Genomic DNA, 27,107 nt, shown 5'->3' with positions numbered 1-27,107 from the left:
AATCACAATGTCATTTTTTTCCCAAAATCGTGCAGGCCTACTCCTAATGCAGCGTAAAGGCACAGATGGGATATACCCTGTAATAGAGGGTACGACGTATCAATAAGTATTAGCTTTGTTAGCCCAGCTATAGTGTTTTGCAATGCGTGTTACCATTAAGCTAATGGACTTAATAAAATAATTCTCTTTTGTTTTGTGTTTAGTTTGACAGTAAACCTCAACTGAGAGTTGGAATAAACAGCTTGAAGACTTTTTTTGTCAAGAATTGTTACCCATCTGCCGAACAATCTAGGGCTGGTATGTCAATTTTTTGCTCACAAGCAAAATAAATAAATAAATAAAAATACATAAAAAAGAAAACTGTTGAGCGACGGCTCATATCTTGAGGTCCTTTTCAAGTCTAGGTACCACCATATTGTCATCATATTTAATGCTCTACGCTTTCACTATAGATTAGATTTACATTTAATTTTTTAATGTGTTTATTTGTGTTGTTTGAGCAGACAACATGCGTCACCAATTGGTGTATTTTGATGACGTCAAGCTGGTATTGACGGGGTATATCCAAGGTATCAGTTGAATTTGACAGATGTCCGATAAGCATCTTCTGATCTCAAGATGTCCGATTCCATGTGTATCCCCCCACCCCAACCCCCAATTCACCCTGACATGAAGCATATACAAATTGTGCCACTTGAGAGCAAAAAAAATTATAAGTAAATAAAAAATTCTCATGTGTTACTTAAACCATTGTAGCGCAAATCCAGCCTATGACACCTGGGAGCTAGTTAAAACTAGACTTCACACCGATCTGATCAGCTTTATCGGTATCGGCCGATAATTTGCATTTTATGCTGATCAGCTGTAATGTCATACATAATTCACCGATCCGATCAATGCTCTGCAAAAGACATTTACTCCACGCCGCCGTCGTATACAGTATATTTTAACCCAAAAGCTAGTTTATTTTTAGCCTCGTTGTGTGTCTTTTGACATAATTTACAATCACCGGGCTTTGTCAAATCAAACGCGACCGGGTGCACTCGTTACCATGGCTACAACAACAACAATGGATTGCGCGTGTATTCTGTTGGTCAAAAAAGAACAAAATGGGGAGAAACGTGTGTTGGTGGTGGTCACCGGTGCTCGGGAAAAGACGTTCATTCCAGGATTGCTTGAGGTATGTTTAGGTACTTTTAATACGATACGGCTCACAAGCAACCAACAAAACGTTATTTAGCCTAGCAAGCTAGTGCTAGCACTAACGGTTGTGTGTTAACATGGTGGCATTCTGTTGAATCTAAAGTTTCAATATTTGTGAAGTAATTTAATTACAATAATGTAATTTAATTACAGTAAGTTAGGACCCATTATTTCTGTCATACATGACCAGACTAGACAACATTTTTGAAGATACTCAGTATACAGTACACAAGTATATACAGTAAATGAACAAGTCATTTAAATAGACACATTGCTCCAGCTTGCGATCGGATCGGTGATCGGTTATCGTTTTTTTTTTTTAACTCACTGATTGGTGATCGGCCCCAAAACGCTTGATCGTGTAAAGCCCATTTAAAACGTGAAAGATCATCTCCAAAGTGAAGTCGTGAAGGGTTTCACTCTGAAAGCAGCTCCCGACGTCACTTTCAATATACAACAAGGCATTCTTTGAATTGTGCCAACAAAAGACCTAAACACTAATCTCAGCAGTCTCAAGTAGTGTTAAGTCTTATGAATCAGTGCAATCTGCTGACTCACATACTTTGTACCCACAGACAGACCTGCAGGACTGTTTTCAGATAATACCATCAACACACACACACGCGTGGTCACCCCTCGTGAACACACACCCAAATTCTTACCCAAATACCTTGTTTTTTCTAGGTCAAAATACACACTGCCAACTCGGTAATGATACATCTCGAGAGATGACCCAGAACCACTAATGGACATGTAGTGCCGTCGAGAATGGAAAATGGGGGTATTTCATTCACAGTGAAATTCCTTCAAGCGCAATAACCATAGGAGCATTCCAGTAGTAACACTCGCAAAAAACAAAACAAAAAAAAACGCACTGACAGCATCCACCCTTATGGGAAACAAGAGACGGAAAGAAAAGAGAGGGGAGGGGGTTCAAAGATCAGAAAACAGATGTAAATCCTTTAGCAAACGCCACTGCAAATGACTAACACATGTGAGCATGCCTTCTATTCGTAGCGCACTAGGACAACTCCTCGACAGCACAGGACAGGACAGGACACCGGCTGGCGCTGACACCTGATCACCCTACCATAAGAAATTGGTGAAAGTAGCACATTACACTTTAACCGTTTCCTGCAACACGCTTTTTTTTTTTTTTTTAAACATTGAATTTGACCCCAAAAGTTTACATAACTTTTTTGGGTTAAAGTTTGAGTAAAAAGTGAGTACTGTGAGTACGCTTTAACAGACCTGTTGCAACATACAATTGCACAACACTGTGGGGCCCTGATGACAGCACACATGTTCAATGCACTCATGACCCATGCACAGATTCTTATTTACCTTATGACATCTTCATGACCATTCATTATTTTTTACCTTATGACATCTTAATTTATCATAAAGACATCTGCTGTATGTATCACTATATGCAACATTAAGGCTACGAAGACACCAACTAAACGAGTATTTTGTTCACACAAGGACTACATGAATTCTTAAGTGTTCAAAAATAGTAGAATTTGTGAAAAGTGACGAAACTGTACGTCTGAACTACATAACATGCTTCTTTCACCTTCTACTGTCCCGTCCGCTGACTGTCGCGCCACAACAAAAGGAGAACAAAAGAGTTTGTATGTTGAAGTTCGCCCTCATTTTTCCGCTTCTTCTTGTTTACGCTAAGCTAACGACCCCCCCCCTGTGTCCACACACACACACACACACACACAAAAAGCGGCTTCAAAACACCCACCCTTAACGCTCAATCACAACCGGGCTGCTTTTGTTACAGGACGCTCGTGAACGCAACCCCAAACCAGCGCGAGACCCAGACACACACACACACACACACACACACACACACTCTCACACACTCACCACGAAGTCAAACGGCGACACCACTTCTTCTTCTTCTTCCAGGTTTTTACAAAAAAAGTGGGAGAAACGGTCAAAAGGAGCGCATCTCACGGTCACGGGTCGGCTTCGAGGCGTGTCTTCGTCTTTTGGAAAATGCTCAACTGCTCCATACGAATGCTCAGCCGGGAACTACACGATATGTAAATCTCGGAGCAGTGGGAGTGGCCGGGTGACGTCACATAAGAGCGACTCCCCTTCCTCTCACCCTCACACACACAGCTGGGTTGTAACAAAGTACACGTACCTTGTTACTATACTCAAGTAAGTCATTTCAATTCATTCAAGTAGATTTGTTTTGCTTTGCTTGAGTGTTGATTTTTCTGATGGGAGTTTTACTTTAAAAATACATATCTGTACGTTTTTTACTCCTTTATTGAAATAGGCTCCTTATAATGACACAATGTAAAAAAAATTAAATAGAGAGTGATAAAGTCAATTGTGGTAGAGATTTTGGTTGAGGCAGAGATTTGGGAATTTATAAGGCAAAAAAACTACAAAAACAGATGCTCACTGGTACTGTTAATACAGTACCAGTGAGCATTAACAAGTATGATGCAACAGATCGGTAGAGGCAAGATATTCCCCATCTGGCCTTATTTAAGAGATTTATTTATCCGTTGTATTTTGTGCCAGTAGCATAACTGCTAGCATCGACAAATTCCATCTAATCCCCCCCCCACCCCCCAAAAAAAAAAATTTAAATAAAACAAGCCATATCGGTAAGGCCTGTCACACACTAAGCGAAGTGGCCTAACTCGACTGACGTGGACCGTCACTGAAAGATAACAGTTGGTGACTCTTCGCCGCACATCAAGGAGTTAAGCACTGCACATCGGTCATGTATCAGGTTTTAAGGTGCCACATACATCATAATGTAGTACTGTTTTTTTATTGAACCAATAAAACATGGCGCAAATGTCAAGCAAGAATCGGGTGGCCACAAAGAAGAGGAAACAGGCGAGAATGAGAGGAGAGCGAGGTTGGCGCCAATGAGCGATCGCCAGATTCATTGACTGCACCGATGCATTTTGGTGACAGAGGTTATTTTTATTCACAATAAAAGCACTATGCAAGTTAATAAAAGAGGGACACTATTTTATGTACAGATGTTTTTGTTGTGCTGTTATTAAAACAGGTATTGTAGAAAACAGTCAAGAAAATGGATGGATTGACTTTTGTACTTACATTACATACACATTAGTTAAATTTTGGAGCCTGTACATTTTTACTTCAGTCAAGGAGTTGACTCAGTAGTATTTTATTTTTTTTACAGTATCTGCTTCTGTTGTTTGCGTGCCATTCTAATGTAAAATATGCGTCTTGGCTCAATAAAGATTGGGAAACACTCATCGGGATATCTTTCGTGAAAGAACAAGCCCTTCAATTCGACCAAATTTGCTGCTTGAAAACAATCTTTGACACCATACTCCACATGCATGACAGCAGTTCAAACTCAAGTTTTGTACACCTTTAGAGGCATACAGTATATCCAACTTAACATATATTTGTCTGATATGTTGTTGAAACATACTTTAAAAAATAACATGACACGCAAATGTGCTACTGTCTGACTGAAACGTATCGACAGCAGTGAAATGACGATTAGCCAGCTGGTGAGTTTCAATGTGTTTATACACCAACATTCTAAAAGACGCTCCTCGGTATAAGTGATACCTCTCGGGACGTTTGGTTGGGAAAACTTACGTAGCGAAAAGCCTATTATGTGTTGCAAATTAACGCTAATGCTGCTCATTGATGAAAGTTTGCTATCATGTTCACCACATCTACCATGTTGTATATCATGGTATAAACTTGTTGTAATTCCTGTCAGTTACCGGGAGGGTGGGGGTGGACTATGGTATATACTGTGTATCAAACGGATATTATGTAACAATCTTAAATTGGTGGTGCGGTTTGAATGAATGATATTAAAGCATCAGAGCAAGTGTTGTTTAAATTATAGTTCTGTGGAAAAAATAGCTGTAGCTGTAGTAAAAGTGATTCTGAAATATTATTTAAAATACCAAATAAAAACAGCTTTTTCCGCCCTCTTGTCCCCCACTCTTGATGACCAAATTACATATCAAAATAAGAGATAAAACAAATTTCAAATCTGTTTTTTGGGGTACGATTTTGTTGATTTGCCTTCCTTTTAATAGTATATAACTTTTTAGCCATCTAGAGGAGGAGGGAAAAAAGTGAGCTATCTTACTCAGTAGGATTGACATCATCAAGCTAATAGCGCTACCATGGGGAGACCTAAATCCTCTCTTCTATTTTTCATATTTTTACAATGTTTTTCATGTTTAACGATGTTAAGTTATTTTGTTGACCAGTTAGCATAACAACTAACACAGCTAGCATGCTTTTGAGCAAAAACTCTTGGCCTTAGCATTGATTTGCTGCCCTGTATCTGTAATTAGAGTGATACTAAAATTAAGTTACTATTAGAATGCAATGTAACTTTCTTCAATTTCAAAGGATTGACTCAGCAATATTTTGAAAATGTGTTTTTTGGGGCTGAGTATCTAACAGGGTTGTGCCAAAAACAGGAAAATTTACAATATGACAAAAAAATATATCATACAGAATTAACTGTTGATGGTTCAACAGGATGAATGAAATAATATAAATGTTTATTATTGCTTTTCGTGAAAACCTAGCAAAAAAAAAAAACAATCTAAAATAAATGGTTTGTCTTTCAAAATTGTTGGTGGTTGCCGTAGGTTTCTCCCCGGCTTTAACACAGTAGTGGCGGTGTTCATCTGTCATTCGCTACTTTGATTATAGCAGATCAGCGTGATCACTCTTCTCCTTTAATTACAGCACCCTGGTCAGCTGTTTGTCGCAGACTGAATATCCCGAGTATTCTTTGTGATGAAGAGTAATCTTCTTAGCGATGAAGGGTCAGGATATCTACTTATCCACCATCCTTCTGTTAAAACCGCTCTATAGAAACCTCGATTTTAATGGTGTATGTTGCCCTGCTGATTTCCTGGAAGCATAACACCCAAGGCCTCTGCCGCCATTCAAATTGCCGCTAAAACCTTCCAAGAATTACTGGAAATGACCAAAATAACACACATTGGTGGTGGTGTGGGGGAGTGAGGGCTTGTTTTTAAGTGAAGTGTCCTTGATGACCTTCTCATAATTTAGGAGCATGTGACTAACATGAGCACCGGGTTGAACAATAGGATGAGTCACCAGAGGGCTCATCTCTGACAGAGGTGACACTTCCGTCCAAGGACCTGCCATACACACTACGCAGGAAACAGATGTGTGTGTGGAAACGAATAGCGTGGGTCGAAACATGCTGTTGAAGACAGAATCGGCTGACTAAAACGCAAACTTTCACTGTCTGAAACGTGATAGAGATGTAACAGGAAGTGTACACTTAAAGTGAAGCAAGCTCTCTAACGTTGCCCGCCACATTTTCCGTTTCCCATGGTTACAGAAGTTCAGTCCTCCTGTTAGTACGCAGCTATGATGTAGATTCAAGGCCATATGTGTCGAGACACACCCGGAATTCTGGTTTGAGCAACATTTTCACAGTTGTATAAAATACTCTAAATTCCTCCTAAAACCTCCATGCTATTTACACAGTTTCCTTCGTGATTTACCTTCACTATTTTCCTTGTGCCCAAAGGTGATAATTACTCAAAACTTGACACTGGGCGGACCTGTGTGGACACTTTTCAACATATATAACATGAAGTCTCGGCGCCCTTTGCACAATGGTCATTGCACCGGACTACTGCAATATTAATAATTCGAACCGCTCTAAGTGCTAGAGGACTCTGCATCTTTTTGCACAATTGTCAAAAAAAACAACAACAAAAAAATAATAATGTACTGGCATTACCAGATAACTAGCAACCCTTTATTGCTCAGTGACTGTTTTTCTCAATGTCTTTATGTCTCAAAAGTGTTCTCTGTCAATTGACTGTCTGTTGTCGTACTAGAGCGGCTCCAATTACCGGAGACACATTCCTTGTGTGTTTTTTTGGACATACTTGGCAAATAAAGATGATTCTGATTCTGATATAGACAAGGGGAAGCAAAGTATGGCCTACTGAGTATTTACAATATCAAGAAGAGTCCTGTAATAATTGCAGCATTTTTTTAACTTGTTTATCTCGTTAAATAATTGTATAATCTATTTATTGGTTAATCGACTATTGTAAATGAGAAATATTTATTGACTTGTGAATTTACGAGAATTTAATCAGCATCAATTGCGTTTTTTTTTTGCTATTAGCAATTGTGTATTATCTATTATTAAAATAAAAATGTTTACATATTTTACATAGACATTTTAACGTTTTTATTTACAAAGTTTGTAGATCAGCTATGAATTACCTGACAAAGTCCCCCGGGCAAAGAGAGCCTTGTCTGTATACAACCATGTTGCTGCCTCTTCCTGTGTACACAGTGTATGTGGGGCTCGGGGGTGGGGCTGGGGGGCGTGTTACAGTATACTGTATGTGGGGAGCTGGAGAGGGGGTCACGATCTAGAATTGGATTTCTTCGCAGCCCCTCACCCCTCCGAGCTACACTCCTAATGTCGGAGACAGATGTTTCTGTTATCGTTTAGGGTTTCCCACAGTTCTCATGTGTGCATATGTATATGGGGGTCTCGCATGTGGGGGCCCGTGTTTTTTTGTTTTGTTTTTTATAGACAGGATATGGCGGTTATCTGCAAGTTAGAGGGTGCACTTACACCGCATGGTTCAAGTGACACATTTCCGATGTTTTGCTCTCAAGTGGCACAATTGAGATATACGTCATGGGAGTGTAAAAAAAAAAAAAGAGGGGGGGGGGGGGGAATGTATGAAATTGGAATCAGGCCTATGTATTGGATATCCGCAAATGCGAATACAGCGTAAACTCATGGATCGGATACAAGTTGTCAATTGCATCTTGATGTTGTCGAAATACAACAATTGGTGGTGATAAAATTGTGGAACGAACTATGTCAGCACATCCGACATCTTTACCTGTTTTTAAATCACTTAACACCTAGGGGCCTTTGACACCCAGTGAGATGTTGACTGATTTTTGTGATTCCTATTGTTTTTATTTCTCCATTTATGACTGACATTTTTATCTTTTAATTTTATGTATTTACCTTTGTGTTTTATGTGAACCACTTTGTTTGTGGTGTTATTTATTTACTGCTTCGTGCAGCAATTTGGTGTACTGTGTTGCATTTGCATTTAAAGTGCCTGACAAGTATAATTGGATTAAGTAAACCGTAATTAACATGATCATTAAGTGACTTTTCTGTTGTTCGGATTAATGGCACGGACCCGCATGAGCTGTTAGTTATCAGACTAGCCATTATGTTTTGCTAAAATTGCTCAAACACAACCCAACCAAAAACTTTATACATACTGTACCTGTGAGAAAATGTCTTTCTCAAACCCGACAATCAAGGTCTGGCTTTCCCATTAGAAGTCTTGTGATCTTCTCTATATTTACAATATCCACTCAATTTATGCTCACAGGTTCTGTCGAATTCTTAGAAGGAAATTGAAATCGGCCCAATGTTAAACACAGCAAGTTTTTGTAATATTTTCAGTTCAGGACAGCAGTAGTCACTCACCTTTCAGCCACCAAGGAAGTACCCTGGCACCTGTTGTTTACGAACATTATGAAAAGCTCTAAAGACAATTAAATATGGTCTAAATATGCTACATTAGTGGTCAGCAAAATAACAGCCAACGGTGGTCAGTGGACTAATGTTTACATCATTAAAGAGAAGAATCAGCACAGGCCAACCATACACTATGTAACTCTTAATATTTGTATAATTTATAATGTATTGTCAACTTCTGCGTTGTAATTATGCTGTGTTGATGCATGTGGATTTATTTACATGCAATTTGGGAAGTTCTTCAATGTGTTTCGTCAGTATAAACAGTCATATATTACATACGCGTCACTTAAAATGTACAGGTGCAGGTCCTCACACTGACAATAAGAAATGCCTCTTCCTTCATTTATGATAGGATACTTGTCTCTATAATTATACTGAAGTGACTGATGAGGACTTGTTTTTCTACCATTAAGCTGCAATAATGAGCAGCTTGGTCGAGCATGTGCCACCACAGGAAAAGGAGTAAATGTTAATAATTGCGTGAAATTGTAGTGTACATAAAAAACGCCAATCCGCCCCCCAGGGGCGACCTACTTTGAGATGACTGCTGCTTTTGCACCCGTGATACTCCCACCATATGCTGGCATGCGCAAGAAGCATTGTTTGCTGTTTTCTGAAAAAGCCCATGATAATTTTTTTAACAACTTACAACCAAAAACAGAGTGGGGAAAGTGTCAGGTTAAAGGCTAGTAGGCATGCATTTTTATGACCCGCAGTAGCCAATTGAGGCCATTGATCGGCTTTTATTTGCTACATGAAAACGAGGGTGAGGAAGTTGTTTGCATGGCCTTGATCAACCCGGTGATTACAAAGAAATAAAATTAAATGAGCCACTGCCTGCCTTGTCTGTCATTTGGATGTGTTTACCTATTCAGTGTGGCTGCTGAAAGTCAAGAATGCATCCTGCGAATGAAGAAATTCCATCTTAGATTCGGACAAGCAGCTTAAAGAAATACATTCACTGCTGGAGTGTCGTGAGTTGGCCACTCCAGGGTGTGTCACCAATGATGTGTTCTCTCCCGTCGTGGGTAGAATGTCGATGTCATATTCCATCCTGATCCAAAAGCATACAAAGGAAACTCTAAAGTTCAACAACAGCAGTCAGTTACATCGAATTTTTCAGCCCAAAATGGTCAATTCCCTGTTTAGTTTCGAGCATGGGTCCTTGAGAATTTTTTAGTGTGTCCTGTTTTGATAGACATGTCCAGCCACTTTCATGTAGATTGTGGAAACTGTTGTCTGGGGCCATTTTCTTTTCTTCAAATTTTCCAGGGGGCGCTACTGAGAAACTTTTTTCTTCACCCCTAAAACAGTGGCTCCCAACCTTTGTTAAGCCAAGGCACATAATTTACATTACAAAAAACTCACAGCATAGCACACCAACAAATACAAATGTCAGAGAAAGTATATATATACAGTGGTACCTTGAGACTGACACGGCTTGAGTTATTTGAGATATGAGCCATCCCTCGGTCAAGTTTGTGTCTGTAGTTGCGAGCCAAATATAAAACAAAGATAAAGACACATTTTGTATTTAATCAAACCACATTACCTTTGTTTTATGAAAGTCCGCTAGCTTAATGCTAACACAAGGCAAAATACCACAGATGGGTTAACAAAACTAGCATTGATGTGGTAGCCACACGTGGAGACAGAGCATACGACAATACTCACAGCCATATATTCTTTATCCTCTGTGAAAAACGACTAATATTATTTTAGATTCGTTGCGACAGTCTTCTGTCATTGTCATTTCATCGTCAAATCTGCATGCAGGATCTTTATGTATTAGCTAGCTGGTGGCCAAGATGCCCACACTAGATGCGCAAACTGTTAAATTTTTTGCATTCCATTGAATTATGTTATTATGTAAAAAAAAATTTCTGGGGCATCACCCAAAAAGGTGATTCATTTGTCAGAAGAATAATAAACAACGATTCGAGGATGGCTTTCACACTGCCTGGGTGCTTGGGAACCTAATGAGTCTTAGCCCAAGAAGGATAAAAGGGACTCTTCTTAAAGCGTTGCCCATTCACAAAGAGCTGCAAAAATGCCTGAAGACACTTTCATTTGCATATCATGGCCCAGATACGCTCTCACCAATTGCTTGTTCTCCCAGTTTTTTCCACAAGTGCATTTATAATAGACCACTCAGGATATATTTCGGTTTGAATTTGAGTTTAATGTGTAATTTGTCACCAAAGCTAACATTGAGTACACTGTTGATTAAGATATTTTATTTTAAATGTATCATCATATATCTATGATTCTTTTTTAAAAACAGTTTAAAACCAGCTGTCATAATAACCTGTCTAGCCTGTTTTGAGGAAGTGGTCCTTCCTTATGCAAATGACCGCCTTCTACTTTTGCTTACCATGACGACTCGAGGTTGAAACCAGTGGCGAAGCAAGTGTGAACTGCAAAGCATATGTGAGTCGCCATAAAGACAGTAAAAGCATACACAGTATTGTATTTTCAGCCATGGATGCAGCACTTCATCACCAAGTCGCCAAATTCCACTTGTCATTTAGTTCATGTCCACTTGTCATTTAGTTCATGGATCTGTGTATGTGGCACATGCACCCCCGCTCCTCCATCCGCAGCTGTCTGAACTATCAAGTGCGTCTTATCAGAAGCTAACGTTGATAACGCCGTCAGCTAACACTAATCTGTGCTTCCAAAACCGCAGCTCTGCTTATCTCTTGGCTTTAACATGATACTGCTTCTGTGTAGTCACTTGGAAATGGCGTGTCTTCACCCTGACTGACGGCAGAACAGATTCATTCCATTTCGACGACTATCCATTTCTATAGGTTTAATTCGTTTAGATTGTATACACAAATTGCACTGTATTTATCTAGCTTACTCATTCAATCACAAAGCTGTGACCTCTCCACTCACACACACAGAGCACACGTCCACATGTACCTCAGTGCCTGGCCCGATGAGGCTTGTGAGGTCAGCGGTGTGTCATTCCCTCGGCACACTTGTGAATTGATGACTTGTTCGCCGGCTCCATTAGCCACTCACACACACTCACCCTGAGAGCGTGAACAGCCGGGCCTTTCCCCTCCCGCCCCCTTCATGCACGCTCATACTTTTTGTTCACATCACTGTGACGCCAACCGTTCTTTTGCTAATTACATATAGCGTGTCCACACTTTCTGCCATCCACGCAAAGCCAGTGGTGGCAAGTACAAATACTTTGTTACTTTACTTGAGTAGATTTTCCAGGTGTCTTTACTTTTACTTTTCTTTTTCTGATGACTTTTGACTTTTATTTCGTAGTCTGTACTTTTTCACTTTTACTCAAAACCCCTGTGAAGTCAAAAAAAAATGTCACGCCACTGAGAAGTATTGTTGACAATCATGCCAAATGTGAATGATTAAAATAAATAAATAAAGTATATAAAATAGGCTTCAAAATTCAGAAAATTTTAGTCATTCTCTCTGCTCTCAGACACTGGGGGTGGGTCCGCCGAATGCTCTGAAACAGTGTCCCGTTTACTGTCAACTGTCACTACTAGTCCTTGAAAAAAAGGTTGTTACTTCGTCCAGTATATTTTTATTCCTACAGAAAACGTATATGTTTGAGTTGGGAAAATATATGTGCTTAAAGCCTCCGTTGGCTAGAGTATATCCCACCAGGTCATCGCGGAGTTTTTCCACACTGCGACAACGAGGCGCTCTAAAATGACTATGTCAGAGTGAAGTCCATTTCCACACGCTTTCTGTGAAGGTAGACTTTATAAAAACAAACCCTCAATATTCCGTCTTTCTCTACACACTCCTTGTCGACAACGAGCTGCTCTAAAGCACCCAAGCCAGCGGACAATAGGAAGGGAAAATGCATTTTTAGGTTGTACGCATTGCTAGCTGGCTAACTGCACGTCACAACTGTGTCAGATAACCGCTGATGCCAACGAAGGCACTCGAGTTCTTATGTAGCGGGGGATGAGCGACTCATGGACTCCAAAGTGCGCCATGCCCCCAGAAAAATCAAGAAAACTGAAATGGTGAAAAATACTTTAATCGTATATCTCCCAATTCTGTACTATATAGTTCTCATTTTTTGAAAATTTTCAGCTATTATCTTTACAGGGTCTTTAAGCAAAGGAGTTAAATGAGTACTTCTACTTTTACCAGACATTTTATTTTTTTTTACACAAGCTTAAAAGTGTGAAAACATTTGCCACTTCTGCGCAAAAGGTGACAATAACTACAAATATATTCTATTCAGGCGGCACGGTGGCCGATAGGCTCCAGCATGCCCGCGACCCTAGTGAGGAGAAGCGGCTCAGATAATGGATGGATGGATATTCTATTCAAATGACTACGCCCTGCGATGCAGCACACAGGAGTAAATTACAAACCATATGCCATTATGTTTTTTTCTCAACCTCTGCATGTCATGTTTGCATGCATGTTCACATGCGTTTTGTCAAAAGAATGCGAGCAGATGGCTGTGTTGCCATACAGTAAAGGATGAAATATCAACTGAAATGGACTCCAGTGTCTGACACATAGGGTGCCGGTTGAAGCACACCGTCCTTAAGTTTCACAGTTAAATGGTTGGCAAATGTTTACAGCATTAAATTATGTTTACTGTTTTGGTATCGCTTCAGCTGGAATTGCATTAGAAAGTTCTTCAGGTGCACCGGTATTGTCCAACCATCCATCGGCCCGAGCATCTCCCATCAAACTTTGGGCGAAAGGTGATGGACACCGTGGACTAGTTACCAGTCAGTCGCAGGGCACGTACACATACGACCGTACAATTCAACCATTTGTGGGGGACGTGTGAACCATGATTCAACCATGATACCCGCCTGCACTATCTAATAGCATTTGGTTAAAATTCTGGCTCTACCAAGATAATCTACACCACTGCCAGCTACAATCCCAATAATAAACATACGGAATTGCTAAATTACTACCTGTCTGCCAATATTGTTTAAAACTGGGTATTATTATCTTTGTAAACAGACAATATTTGATACAGCTTTTGTATTGGATTGCATTAGGTTGCATGCAAAAATCTCATTACACTAACTAACACAAAAAGATTAGTTTTGAAAAACAGAACAACAGTTTTTTTGTGTTATGTTTTCAAGAAAAACAGTTAAACCATCAACAGTTCATTTTTTTATGAGATATTTTATCTTTCTTTATTTGGCACAACACTGTGACAGATACTCAGGCACGTGAAAAATATATTAGCAATTAGCTTGACAATGTCATATCTACTGAGTCATGCAGCTCACTTTTTTCTCTTCCTCTACATGGCTGAAAAGGTTTTAGTAACAGTGTTGCGCATATGACACAACATATGTATAATAATTACATCATTACAAATATGTGATAAAACAAAATGTTTTAACAATTACAAGGGAGATGCCAACAAAATCATACCAAAAAATAAAAAATAAAATAAAAAGCTGGCTTAAAACTTAGTTTTCATCTGTTAGATTTGATATGGAAGTTGGTCAGCAAGAGGGAAGGACAAGAGAGAGAGAGAGGGGGGGAAAAGCCATTTTAGGGGTAGAGGAGAGATTTTTGGTATTTGAAATGATATGTAGGGATCACTTTTACTAACAGCTACAATTCTGGAATGAGCCCTCAGCTTGTCTGTCTCTGCATTTTGGTGTGAACAAGCTGAATAAGCAGGTTTTATTGGGCAGAAGGGCCCTTCTGAAAACACATGCTCTCTGGTGGCAGGAAATCAAGCTCAGTGTGGCAACTGTGTGCACGTTTGTGGGAGTGCAGCACTCACACAATTCTCTAGGGCAGGGGTGTCAAACCTTTTACACCAAGTACCACCTAAAAAAAAAAATCTTAGCACTCCAAGTACCACCATCATGACCAACATTCAAATGCACTAGTGTTTTAGGCCTAGGTGTGCATAAAAAAACAAGGAAGAGGTTTTATTCCTAAAAAGTATATATTTAATGCAAATTCAATTTAACACTGCACTGAAATGTATGAAAACAATCTGTACTTAATTGAGTCAATGAAAATGGACGGTGGACGACTGGTTAGAGTGTCTTCCTCACAGTTCTGAGGACCTGGGTTCGATCCCCGGCCCCGCCTGTGTGGAGTTTGCATGTTCTCCCCGTGCCTGCGTGGGTTTTCTCTGGCCACTCCGGTTTCCTCCCACATCCCCAAAACATACATGGTAGGTTAATTGACAACTCTAAATTGCCCGTAGGTGTGAATGTGAGTGTGAATGGTTGTTTGTTTGTATGTGCCCTGCAATTGGCTGGCAACCAGTTCAGGGTGTACCCCACCTCCTGCCCCATGATAGCTGGGATGGCTCCAGCACGCCCGCGACCCTTGTGAGGATAAGCGGCTCAGAAAATGGATGGATGGAAAATGGACTGCACATAAAATAGCCCTCCTGATCCTCTTTCTTTGCTTCTATTTTTAAAGTGGTGTTTGTAAATTTTGATCTCACTTCATTTTCTTGCCATCGATTGATAAGATATTTTCATTCATCGTCACCTTCCTTTTTTTCAGCAACGCAAAAAAAGTGACCCAAATACTAAATATACTGTATTATTCACCAATTTCAGGGGTAGAATTCCAGGATCTGTTTAGGATATAAGTGATTTTAGCAGAGGTATACACAATATTGTATTTCTTGTTTTAAACTTCCTTCACCTCATTTATTTAAGTAAAACAAATAATTCAGTGATTCTTTCACGTACTTGAGGGAGCCCGTGTACCTCTACACTTTCAGAATCGCTTCCCAGGTGCATAAATAATTTTGGTCCTCAGTAAAGAAACGCACATTGTTTAAGGTCGCAATTATGAAACTCACAGTGCTCATTACCCGACTCTAACAGAACATTGTGTCACTTGTTGTTTTTGTTTGTCAACGTCTTTGTGGCACAGTTAAAGGTATTAATCCTTTAAAAGCAGCTCCATACTGGGCTGGGTCAGAGAAGTATTACTGACAGATAGCTCGTGGAGTGAGGTTAAGTATTTACCCCCTTACTAAAAAGCAGTGCCTTCACTGCCTTAACCGCTGGTAATATAACAGGGAAACGGCACAACATAACAATGCCTGTCTCATCTTGCTGCCTTCTCCTCACACTCAAATATGCTTTTATGTATTTATTTATTCATGTACAGTTGCCATCGGCATCTACATACATTGTATTTATTAATCATATATCATTACTTGGCACTGACAATACGGCTGACTATTATTGCTGCCTTTTATTCAAATCCACATCTGTATTTATCTTTTTTTCCTCAGTTTCCACATAACAATGTGACTGACTATTCTTGCTTCCCATTCTTTACATCTAAATCTGCTTATATAGTATTTATTTACAAATGTACAGCTGCCAATGACATGCATATATCATTTTTAATACTCATATGCAGTTGACATAAAATGCTGCCTTTTGTTCACATTCACACCTTCTTATATAGTCTTAATTACTCATGTACAGTTGACACATACTAGTCTTATTTTGATAATTTTAATCAATTGGTTTTGTAAATACAGAATGTACATATTGTATATTTCATCCATCCATCCATTCTCTACCGCTTATCCAGGTCAGGTCGCAGAGGCAGTAGCTTCAGCAGGGACGCCCAGACTACCCTCTCCCCAGCCACTTCATCCAGCTCTTCCGGGGGGATCCCGAGGCGTTCCCAGGCCAGCCGAAGGATGTAGTCTCTCCAGCGTGTCCTGGGTCGTCCCCGGGGTCTCCTCCCGGTGGGACATGCCCGGAACACCTCACCAGGGAGGCGTCCGGGAGGCATCCGAATCAGATGCCCCAGCCTCATCTGGCTCCTCTCAATGCGGAGGAGCAGCGGCTCTAATCTGAGATCCTCCCGGATGACCGAGCTTCTCACCCTATCTCTAAGGGAGAGCCCGGACACCCTGCGGAGGAAACTCATTTCGGCCGCTTGTATCCGGGATCTTGTTCTTTCGGTCACGACCCACAGCTCATGAACATAGGTGAGGGTAGGAACGAAGATCGACCGGTAAATTGAGAGCTTCACCTTTCGGCTTAGCTCTTTCTTTACCACAACGGACCGATACAAAGTCCGCATCACTGCAGACGCTGCACCGATCCGCTTGTCGATCTCCCGTTCCATTCTTCCCTCACTCGTGAACAAGACCCCAAGATACTTGAATTCCTCCACTTGGGGCAGGATCTCATCCCCGACCTGGAGATGGCATGCCACCCTTTTCCGACTGAGGACCATGGTCTCAGATTTGGAGGTGCTGATTCTCATCCCAGCCGCTTCACAATCGGCTGCGAACTGCTCCAATGAGAGTTGGAGGTCACGGCTTGATGAAGCCAACAGAACCACATCATCTGCAAAAAGCAGAGATGCAATACTGAGGCCACCAAACCGGACCCCCTCTACACCTCGGCTGCGCCTAGAAATTCTGTCCATAAAAGTTATGAACAGAATCGGCGACAAAGGGCAGCCTTGGCGGAGTCCAACCCTCACCGGGAACGAGTCCGACTTACTGCCGGATATGCGGACCAAACTCTGACTCCGGTCGTACAGGGACCGAACAGCCCGTATCAGGGGGTTCGGTACCCCATACTCCCGAAGCACTCTCTACAGGACTCCCCGAGGGACACGGTCGAATGCCTTCTCCAAGTCCACAAAACACATGTAGACTGGTTGGGCGAACTCCCATGCACCCTCGAGGACCCTGCCGAGGGTGTAGAGCTGGTCCACTGTTCCACGGCCAGGACGAAAACCACACTGCTCCTCCTGAATCTGAGATTCGACTTCCCGACGGACCCTCCTCTCCAGCACCCCTGAATAGACCTTACCAGGGAGGCTGAGCAGTGTGATCCCCCTGTAGTTGGAACACACCCTCCGGTCCCCCTTCTTAAAAAGGGGGACCACCACCCCAGTCTGCCAATCCAGAGGCACTGTCCCCGATGTCCACGCGATGTTGCAGAGGCGTGTCAACCAGGACAGCCCCACAACATCCAGAGCCTTTAGGAACTCCGGGCGAATCTCATCCACCCCCGGGGCCCTGCCACCGAGGAGCTTTTTAACTACCTCGGTGACCTCAAACCCAGAGATAGGAGAGCCCGCCTCAGAGAACCCACACTCTGCTTCCCCATGGGAAGGCGTGTCGGTGGAATTGAGGAGGTCTTCGAAGTATTCTCCCCACCGACTCACAACGTCCCGAGTCGAGGTCAGCAGCGCCCCATCCCCAATATACACAGTGTTGGTGGTGCACTGCTTTCCTCTCCTGAGACGTCGGATGGTGGACCAGAATTTCCTCCAAGCCGTCCGGAAATCTTTCTCCATGGCCTCACCGAACTCCTCCCATGCCCTGGTTTTTGCTTCAGCGACCACCAGAGCTGCATTCCGCTTGGCCAGCCGGTACCCATCAGCTGCCTCAGGAGTCCCACAGGCCAAAAAGGCCCGATAGGACTCCTTCTTCAGCTTGACGGCATCCCTCACCGTTGGTGTCCACCAACGGGTTCGGGGATTGCCGCCACGACAGGCACCGACCACCTTACGGCCACAGCTCCGGTCGGCCGCCTCAGCAATGGAGGCGCGGAACATGGTCCACTCGGATTTGATGTCCCCCGCCTCCCCCGGAACATGAGCAAAGTTCTGTCGGAGGTGGGAGTTGAAACTCCTTCTGACAGGGGATTCTGCCAGACGTTCCCAGCAGACCCTCACAATACGTTTGGGCCTGCCACGTCGGACCGGCATCTTCCCCCACCATCGGAGCCAACTCACCACCAGGTGGTGATCAGTTGACAGCTCCGCCCCTCTCTTCACCCAAGTGTCCAAGACATCCGGCCGCAAGTCCGATGACACGACCACAAAGTCGATCATCAAACTGCGACCTAGGGTGTCCTGGTGCCAAGTGCACGTGTGGACACCTTTATGCTTGAACATGGTGTTCGTTATGGACAATCCGTGACGAGCGCAGAAGTCCAATAACAGAACACCGCTCGGGCCGTTCCTCCCAATCGCACCCTTCCAGGTCATTGCCCACGTGAGCATTGAAGTCCCCCAACAGAACAATGGAGTCCCCAGCGGGAGCGCTCTCCAGCACCCCCTCCAAGGACTCCAAAAAGGGTGGGTACTCTGAACTGCTGTTTGGTGCATAGGCACAAACAACAGTCAGGACCCGTCCCCCCACCCGAAGGCGGAGGGAGGCTACCCTCTCGTCCACTGGGGTGAACCCCAACGTACAGGCGCCGAGCCGGGGGGCAATAAGTATACCCACACCTGCTCGGTGCCTCTCACCATGGGCAACTCCAGAGTGGAAGAGAGTCCAACCCCTCTCGAGAAGACTGGTACCAGAGCCCAAGGTGTGTGTGGAGGCGAGTCCGACTATATCGAGTCGGAACTTCTCGACCTCACACACCAGCTCGGGCTCCTTCCCTGGCAGAGAGGTGACATTCCACGTCCCTAGAGCCAGCTTCTGTAGCCAGGGATCGGATCGCCAAGGTCCCCGCCTTCGGCCACCGCCCAGCTCACACTGCACCCGACCCCTATGGCCCCTCCCACAGGTGGTGAGCCCATGGGAAGGGGGGCCCACGTTACCCTTTCGGGCTGTGCCCGGCCACCAGGCGCTCGCCTTCGCGCCCCACCACCAGGCCTGGCTCCAGTGGGGGGCCCCGGTGGCCCGCGTCCGGGCAAGGGAAAACGAAGTCCATTGTTTGTCGTCATCATTAGGGGTCTTTGAGCCGTGCTTTGTCTGGTCCCTCACCTAGGACCTGTTTGTCATGGGTGACCCTGCCAGGGGCATAAAGCCCCAGACAACTTAGCTCCTAGGATCACTGGGACACACACACAAACCCCTCCACCACAACAAGGTGACGGCTCAAGGGGCATATTGTATGAGAGTTTCAGCCTTTGCATGTGCACATATTGTATATTTGTTTTTCTTAATATGATTTTCTTATCATTGTGTGCTACTACTGGCCCTTTTGCTAGTGTAAAACCATTAGAGAACTAATTTGTTTTTGTTCTATTCCATTGTATTCTTTATGTAGGTTGTTTTTCGCGGGAATTATTTGAACCCCCAACGTGCAAAATCATTAACAGCTATCAAAAGAGGCCATGAAACAAAAGCCCAACAACAAGAGGCTGCCAGCAGCTGGGGCAAGCACGTCTTTGTTCCACGCCATCCCGTAGCTTTGCTTTAATATCCATTTAGCACGCATGGCCACACATTGACAATCACATTATTATGAATCCGCCATTTAACTCTGTGGTTTGAGCGCACACTTGTCATGGAAACTGCCAGTTCAACACGCACGCATACACCCGAGAGGTCACAAGTGTGTCACCCTGTTATTTCCTCTCAAATACTTTCCCATTCGTGTCCAATCCAAGTTATTTTTCCATCAGCAAAGGAATATCATACCGGGGACCTTTTTTTCCAGCTCGTATCACAGCCGAAGTAGGCAAATGAGCAAAGAGGAGGAAGCTGGTGTTGTTTTTCCATACCTGATAACGGCCCATCCTCTGTCTCGCCGCTGTAGGCTGTCCTGTCAGATGCCGTTTCCTGGAATGGAGTGTGTGTAGGAAGAGAAGACAAAGGGGATTCAAGTCAGTCACCATAAGGTCATCGCACCAGTGGCTATATATTAGCATCATGCTACTCAGTCCATGTGCTTCATTTATATTTGTATAAATATTTTCAAATTTTTACAAACTCAACAGCCGCATCATTATCGGAGAATCAGAAATGAATAATAACTCATCAATCTATCCATCCATTTATACATCCATTCATTTATCCACCCATGTACCCATCTATCTATCCAGCCATACACCCATGCATCCATCCATTCACATCTAGCAATCTATGCGTTCATCCATTCACTCATCAATTTATACCACAGGTCACCAATGTGGTAGCCCGCAATGCCACATGAGTAGCCTGCGGACCTATTCTAAAAACCAGCTCACCAGTGATGGGACATTGTGATTTCCTAGGAATGTTGTAGAAGTCATCATTTGAAAGTGTAAACACAAATTTATAGAAATGTGACTATTACTGTCGTTGCTGCGGCTGTTGTTGTGTCCATTGTTCACTCTAGAATCTGATGAATACAATTTATTATTAATAGCATCATATATTTAAAGGTAATATGAGCAAATTTGAAACTGGTCACCCTACGCATCCATAAATGTATTCTTTCATCCACCCATCTCTCTATCGATCATCTACTCCCCCACTCATCCATTCCTCCATCTACCTATCTATCATCCATTCATTCACTCATCCAGTTATACTGTACATCCCCCCATCCATTCACCCATCTATCCCCCATTCACTTGTCTGTCCATCCACATCCAGCTATCATTATTCAATCATGCATCTATCCATCCATCCATTTATCCACCTAGAAAGCTTGACCTTATCCCAGCTGATTTTGGGCACATAAAGCAGATTATACCCAGCTATGTGAACCATAACACTACCCGTGGTCAAATTAACTATTTTCAAATCAGTTGCTATGGAATCATTAAAAAATCAAGACAGACTCCTACCCAAAAAGACTGACTCAGCAGTGTTGCTTCATGAACAGAAACACATACCTTCTACTTAATACGTAAGTAAAAGTGGTAAAGTGCACCCATGCGTACTGTGGCAATCAAAATACTTTAGTGCTAAATGTCTGCATGTATCTCAGGTGGTTTTGCATGGGAACACTGTGTTTCGATATGAATGTTCTACTGGGAAAAGATCATGTTCTTCTATGCACTTTGTTAAAAAAAACAACAACATTGCGTTTTGCTTAATAGTCGTGCTTTGTAATGGTTTATTATGCACTGTCTGTGTGTGAGAGAGAATGTGTGTGTGTGTGTGTGTGTGTGTAAGCCACACTAAAGAATGTTGCTATCATATCAGACATTCTTGTGTGAACCGTATCGTGACTACTATGCATAGACAGATAATTTCAGATGAGAGTTTCAGCCTTTGCATGTGCACGCATGTCATATGAGGGGTCAGTGATAAATGCTCGGTTTGCACAATGCTATTGGCACACACGAAAATTGAACTTTGAACCTTTGAGAGGAATGCTACGTTCACTGTGCTAGATATCAAAGCCGACATTAGGTTATTGAAGTGAATGGGAGACATCACTTTAACCATAAGTCACTTTTTCTGTCATGTTTGCACATTTTACAGAATATTACTGTGCAGCTTGTGACCATGTAGCTAAATGACAAAGCAGGCAGATTATTGTGGTGTTTGCTCAGGAAAAAGTCATTTTCTTCCAGCCGATCAGCAAAAAAAAAAAAAAACAATAGTACATGCATCATGACGTCACAATCACATGTCGTGCAACAATTTTCTACCATTTATCTTCCATTTATTTACCATTTATCTATTTCTATCCATTCCAGCCAGATTCAGTCAAGAAACCAGTAACTAATTCTAATAAAATCTTTTTTTTCACCCACAAAAGCAAAAGAAAATGTGTAATGTACTCCTATCTTGTTCTAGTCTGGAAACTACATCAGATCCTTCAAGAAAGTCGAACACAATCCGTGTTCATTCATCACAATTCTTTCCGTAACTTATAATGTAAATTGGGAAGTACGTGTCAAGCGGTAAGCACATCTGCCTCATGGTTCTGATGTTCGGGTTTGAATCTCTGCTTCCTGTGTGGAGTTTGCATGGTTTTGTACAAAATGAAAACGTGCATGTAAAATAGTGAATTTTAAGTTAATGATGAAATGATAATTCATTATCATGTTTTAACTGTATTATCTATGATTAACATAGTTATAATGAACCAACCAATTATTAAACATAAATACAAAAAGCTAAATGTGTAGGTGCATTTTACTTTATTCTTTACAATAAATAAATTAACCAATTATTTTTTATGTAAAGTATAAGTTCACATTTATTTCAGTAATATTTTTATTTTTGAATTTGCAATAATTTAATAGGCTACATGAATCCATCCATCCATTTTCAACACTGCTTATCCTGTTTAGGGTCGCGGGGCGCTGGAGGCTATCCCAGTTGTATTTGGGCAAAAGACGGACTACACCCTGAAATGGTCGCCAGGGCACATTTAGACACAGACAACCATTCGCACTCCCATTCACACCATCACTGAGTGGGAACTTCACCCATGCTGCCCGCACCAAAGTCAGGCGAGTGTACCACTACACCATCAGGGACGGCTAACTGAATAATTAAATTTTTTTTTTTTTTTTAAATTAGATTACATCCTCCAACGAAAGACCAAAGCGATGCACTAGTATGTGGCACCCGGGCCACACTTTGCCCACCCCTGCGCTAACCTATCATACAACTCTAAAAACATGACAGTTGTTGAATGAATAGTGACAAGAAATCATTACTTAATCCCCTTTTATTTCCATTTAGTCATCCATCTTGCTGCTGTCTCCCGTTAGGCATAATTTCCAGCATTCCCACTCAAAACACACGCTTCCTCCTCCCCTCTCATCATTGGGCCATTTCCCAGTGCTGATCAGCATTATTGATCGGCCCCTGTGAACACAGTTTATAGTACATCATGTGTCATCCCTCCCTACATGTAGGCACACGCGCACAGATTATGAAACACCATCTGAACACTGTGACCCCTAAGTGGGAGTGCGACGTCTGGGTGTTTACAGTAAACAAATTGACAGGTACGACTGAACTGTGGTCTCCTGAGATGTAACAAAGTACAGGTATATGAAGTAGATATCTGTATTTTATTTATGCATTGATTTTTTTGAAGTCTTTTTACCCAAGGATTTGTACTTGCACTTAAGTGCAGAGAGAGTGTGTGTGTACTTTTTATCCACATCTGCTGAGATGGCCAAGCAGGCATTCTCAGCCAATGGATGACATCATTTTGGTTATCACGCCTCCTTGTGATCATACAATGCATGACATCAACTGCAATGACAACACAGGAGGATGCTAAGGGAGGGCAGTTTTTTTTTGTAATTTTTTTTACCTTGGGATGTCTTATAATAATGGACGGTCTGGGGATATGAGAATACTTGAGCTCCAGTTCTGCACCAAAATCCTTATCATGATCGCAATTGGAGCTGGGGGAGAGGCAAACGGGATGATCTTCTTTGTCCTGTGTGTTGCACGTAGAGTTAGTTCCATTCGTTTCTTGTGGAGAGAAACAGACAGTGTTCTTTTGAGACGGCGGCTGTGACGTCACGGGGCCCAGCCGGTGATTTGGGCACTGGTTGGATTCTGGAGCGAGAGCTGGATCGCTGTTAGTGTCGGAGGGGGAGCCGAAACAATGGCTTAGGGACGGGCAAGGAAGGTCGTGCATGATGGAGGACAGGCCCAAGATCCAGTGGACCAAGGCGGGTTCCTAATGTAGCGGCCACAGTAGCTCATCTGTAAATAAAATAAAATACAAAAAACATTCCACTGATGGTGTAATGGTTCACAGATTGTCTGGCGATCAGTCCAGGTGCCTGTGCCTTTCACCCAGTATCATCAATGATAGGCTCCAGTTGGATGTAAAATATAAAATTCCACTTTTGGTGAGGTGCAGCGTGATTCTCAAACTGTGTACTACTCGTGGTACGCGGGCTCCCTCTAGTGGTGCGTGAAAGAATCACTGCCTAACAGTTGTATTTCATTCTTTCGTACAACACATTTGCATTCAATTTGAAACCAATTTTAAAATGTATCAAAATTGATAGCATTTAAAACATGAAATACAATCAAACATGTAGCTCGTATAGAATAGAATGAAGCGTGTAACTGGGCATACAGCCTGTTTATTACTTTTTATGTACAATATATTTTACTTTTCAAGTACAGTACATTTTATAAATACAGTTCAGTTGGATTTAACTTTCAGGTACAGTACTATACATTTGCATCTAATTTTAATAAAACATTTCAGTATGTTTTCTTAAATTTGATGTGCAAAACATTTTATTTAAGCACAGTGTTGATGTTAAAAGTGTGCCTAATGTTACGTGGCTTACAATAATTTAATTTTTAAGAATAAAACCTCTGTCTGTGGCCAGTACGCTAATGTATTTTAATGTTGGCCATGATGGCAGTTATTGGATAGCTATTTTTTAGGATTTTTTTTTTTTTTTTTTTTTTAAAAGGTGGTACTTGGTGTAAAAAGTTTGAGAACCACTGATGTCGTGGTTTACTTGCCTGATGTCCGTGCTTGACTGGTGACCAGCCTCGGGTGTGGACTGCATTTACAGGATAGGCTCCAGTTAGTTGCAAAACAAAACAAAACAAAGATGTGGCTCTACAGTGGCCAGTTAATCCAGAGTGGTCTTTGAACAGAAAAGAGGGTTTTCTATGGGAATGAAACAGAAAAGATGCACTGCAGCGAGAACATCCTCATCCTTATCTCCAGGCAGTCTTCCCCTTGTCCCACAGCAGATTTGTCATTCTTAGATGTATCCAGAATCCCCCCTTAGTCCATCAGCAGGTCATCATTCTCTCAGTGTGTCACATTAGGAACATTCCCAACCATCACAAGCCTTTGTCCTGCAGCTTGCCATGTCCTCTCAAGGTCTTAGTGTGAGTGTGTGTTTGGTCACAAGATTTCTTTTATTACTCCATCAGGTAGTTCCTGGTCTGTTCGGACGGTGCGGCAAGGGACACGAGAGTCCACCCATGGAGAGGGGCGCTCCCATTACCGGCTGATCTGAGGTCAGTTGATAACACGCTTACCCTGCACTTGGACAGCGTGACTGAACGATTGATCTGACCGCAGAGCAGCGTAAAAGAAGAGCGTAGAGGTTATCGTAAGGTTACGGATGGTTGAATACGGAGGCGGACGAGGAGGCTCAGGTTACCGGCGGACGAGGTAAGTGATAGGCAGAAAGAGAAAGGAGAGGAGGAATGGAGCTTTTCCTCATTCGTTGGCCCCGTTACAGAGTGTAGCTTGACAAGAACAGACACAAATGAGGTCATGTGTAAAAGGTACTCACTCATATTGATGTCAAGGCCTGAAAACTGTAGACAACAGTGCTGGGAGGTGCTGGCAAATGCAACACAAAAAGATCAGATTGACATCATGCATAATGTAGCAAAACATGTCATAGCAAACCTTATAAGATTGTTTGTTGTTGATTATGTCTTTTTGTTGTGCTTTGCAAAGAAATGTGGCGTTCCCTTAATAATGTTTTAATTGAATACTGCTCCCACTGCTGCTGTTACTCCTACTACTACTTCTCCTCTTAATATTACTAGTAGTACTACTCACCCTCCTCTTCTTAGTACTACCACTAGTACTACTCTTTGTCTTGCTCCTCTTCTAATACTGATATTCCTCTTAATACTACTACTACTATTAGTAGTACTTCTACGACTCTTCATCTTTCTCTTCCTTCTATTTCTCCTCTTCCTTCTCATACTCCTTCTACACTTCCTCCTCTTACAACTACTACTAGTACTACTACAACTAGTAATAGTTAAGTATTACTCCTACAACTCCTGGTCCTCCTCTTAAGACTATTACTTGTACTACTCCTACGGCTTGTAGTACCCCGGTAGTAGTCCTACAACCCCTCATCTTCCTCCTCAGAATCCGAATCATCTTTATTTGCCAAGTACGTCAAAAACACACAAGAACTTTGTCTCCGGTAGTTGGAGCCCCTCTAGTACGACAACAGACAGCCACTGTGACAAAATACACTTTTAGGACATGAAAGCACACTACGGAGAGTCACTGAGCAATGAAAGGGTACCAGTAATGTGCTCATGCTGATACAATGACAACTGTACTGCTACTCCTACATCTCCTAATACTCTTCATTCTCCTCTTTCTCCTCCTCGTCCAACCACTACTCCTTTCCCTCCTCCTCTTACTACTAGTACTACTAGTACTAGTACTACTAGTTCTACTCCTACCACTACTAGTAGGCTACTACTCCCAGTCTTAGTCCATTTTGTTAGTTCGTCTTCTCTGACGTCCGGTGGTCAACGTGAGCACTGCAATGACAATTTTACACACACACGAAGTATTACAAAAAAAAAAATATATAATAAAAAATCGACGTCAAATTGAGTCACCGTGTACAGCATAGACCGTAGAAACCCAAACGAGCACGCTAATCGTCCATTACAGGCCACACACATTTATTCAGAGTTGAGTCAGCTTTCCTTTCAATCACAACGATAACAATGTAGTTTTGGGTATGCTAGTACCGTATGTTTAATGTTCATTGTTCGCCGTAAGATAATTACTTTATTTTTTCCTGGTCGACGTCACTGAATCGTCACTCGCCTCAGTGGTTCGCGACACATTCAAGTCAGATACTGTCGCGTAACAGTTAACGCGCTCCAATGTTTTAGCGTTTTGCCTTCAAAATAAAACAAATG

General features: G+C 42.2%; 1 protein-coding gene and 2 long non-coding RNA genes across 5 annotated transcripts in view; 1 reads left to right on the top strand and 2 right to left on the bottom strand.

Annotated features, from left to right (window-relative positions):
• Positions 1–3,228, bottom strand: part of fam107b (family with sequence similarity 107 member B) — a 37,140-nt gene extending 33,912 nt beyond the window's left edge. The window contains exon 1 of one of the 3 annotated variants that reach the window (XM_061773259.1): positions 3,082–3,228. The gene's annotated coding sequence lies outside the window, so the exon portion shown is untranslated. Of the gene's footprint in view, positions 1–2,779; positions 2,801–3,081 lie in introns of those variants that run through there. The other 2 variants (XM_061773254.1, XM_061773258.1) reach the window with 2 other exon arrangements.
• A 24-nt stretch (positions 3,229–3,252) lies between these two features.
• Positions 3,253–25,591, top strand: LOC133477913 (uncharacterized). The gene is made up of 3 exons (XR_009788517.1): positions 3,253–3,381; positions 25,347–25,433; positions 25,498–25,591. It is a non-coding gene; the product is annotated as an uncharacterized LOC133477913 (long non-coding RNA).
• Positions 24,163–27,065, bottom strand: LOC133477911 (uncharacterized). Its single transcript, XR_009788515.1, has 3 exons — positions 26,973–27,065; positions 26,799–26,888; positions 24,163–26,717 (listed from the first exon to the last, which is right to left on the bottom strand). It is a non-coding gene; the product is annotated as an uncharacterized LOC133477911 (long non-coding RNA).
• Positions 27,066–27,107: the final 42 nt, after the last annotated feature.

The sequence above is a fragment of the Phyllopteryx taeniolatus genome, chromosome 5 (assembly GCF_024500385.1).
Source record: "Phyllopteryx taeniolatus isolate TA_2022b chromosome 5, UOR_Ptae_1.2, whole genome shotgun sequence".
NCBI classification, from domain to species: Eukaryota; Metazoa; Chordata; class Actinopteri; order Syngnathiformes; family Syngnathidae; genus Phyllopteryx; species Phyllopteryx taeniolatus.
This window is presented reverse-complemented; position numbering and strand designations above follow the sequence as displayed.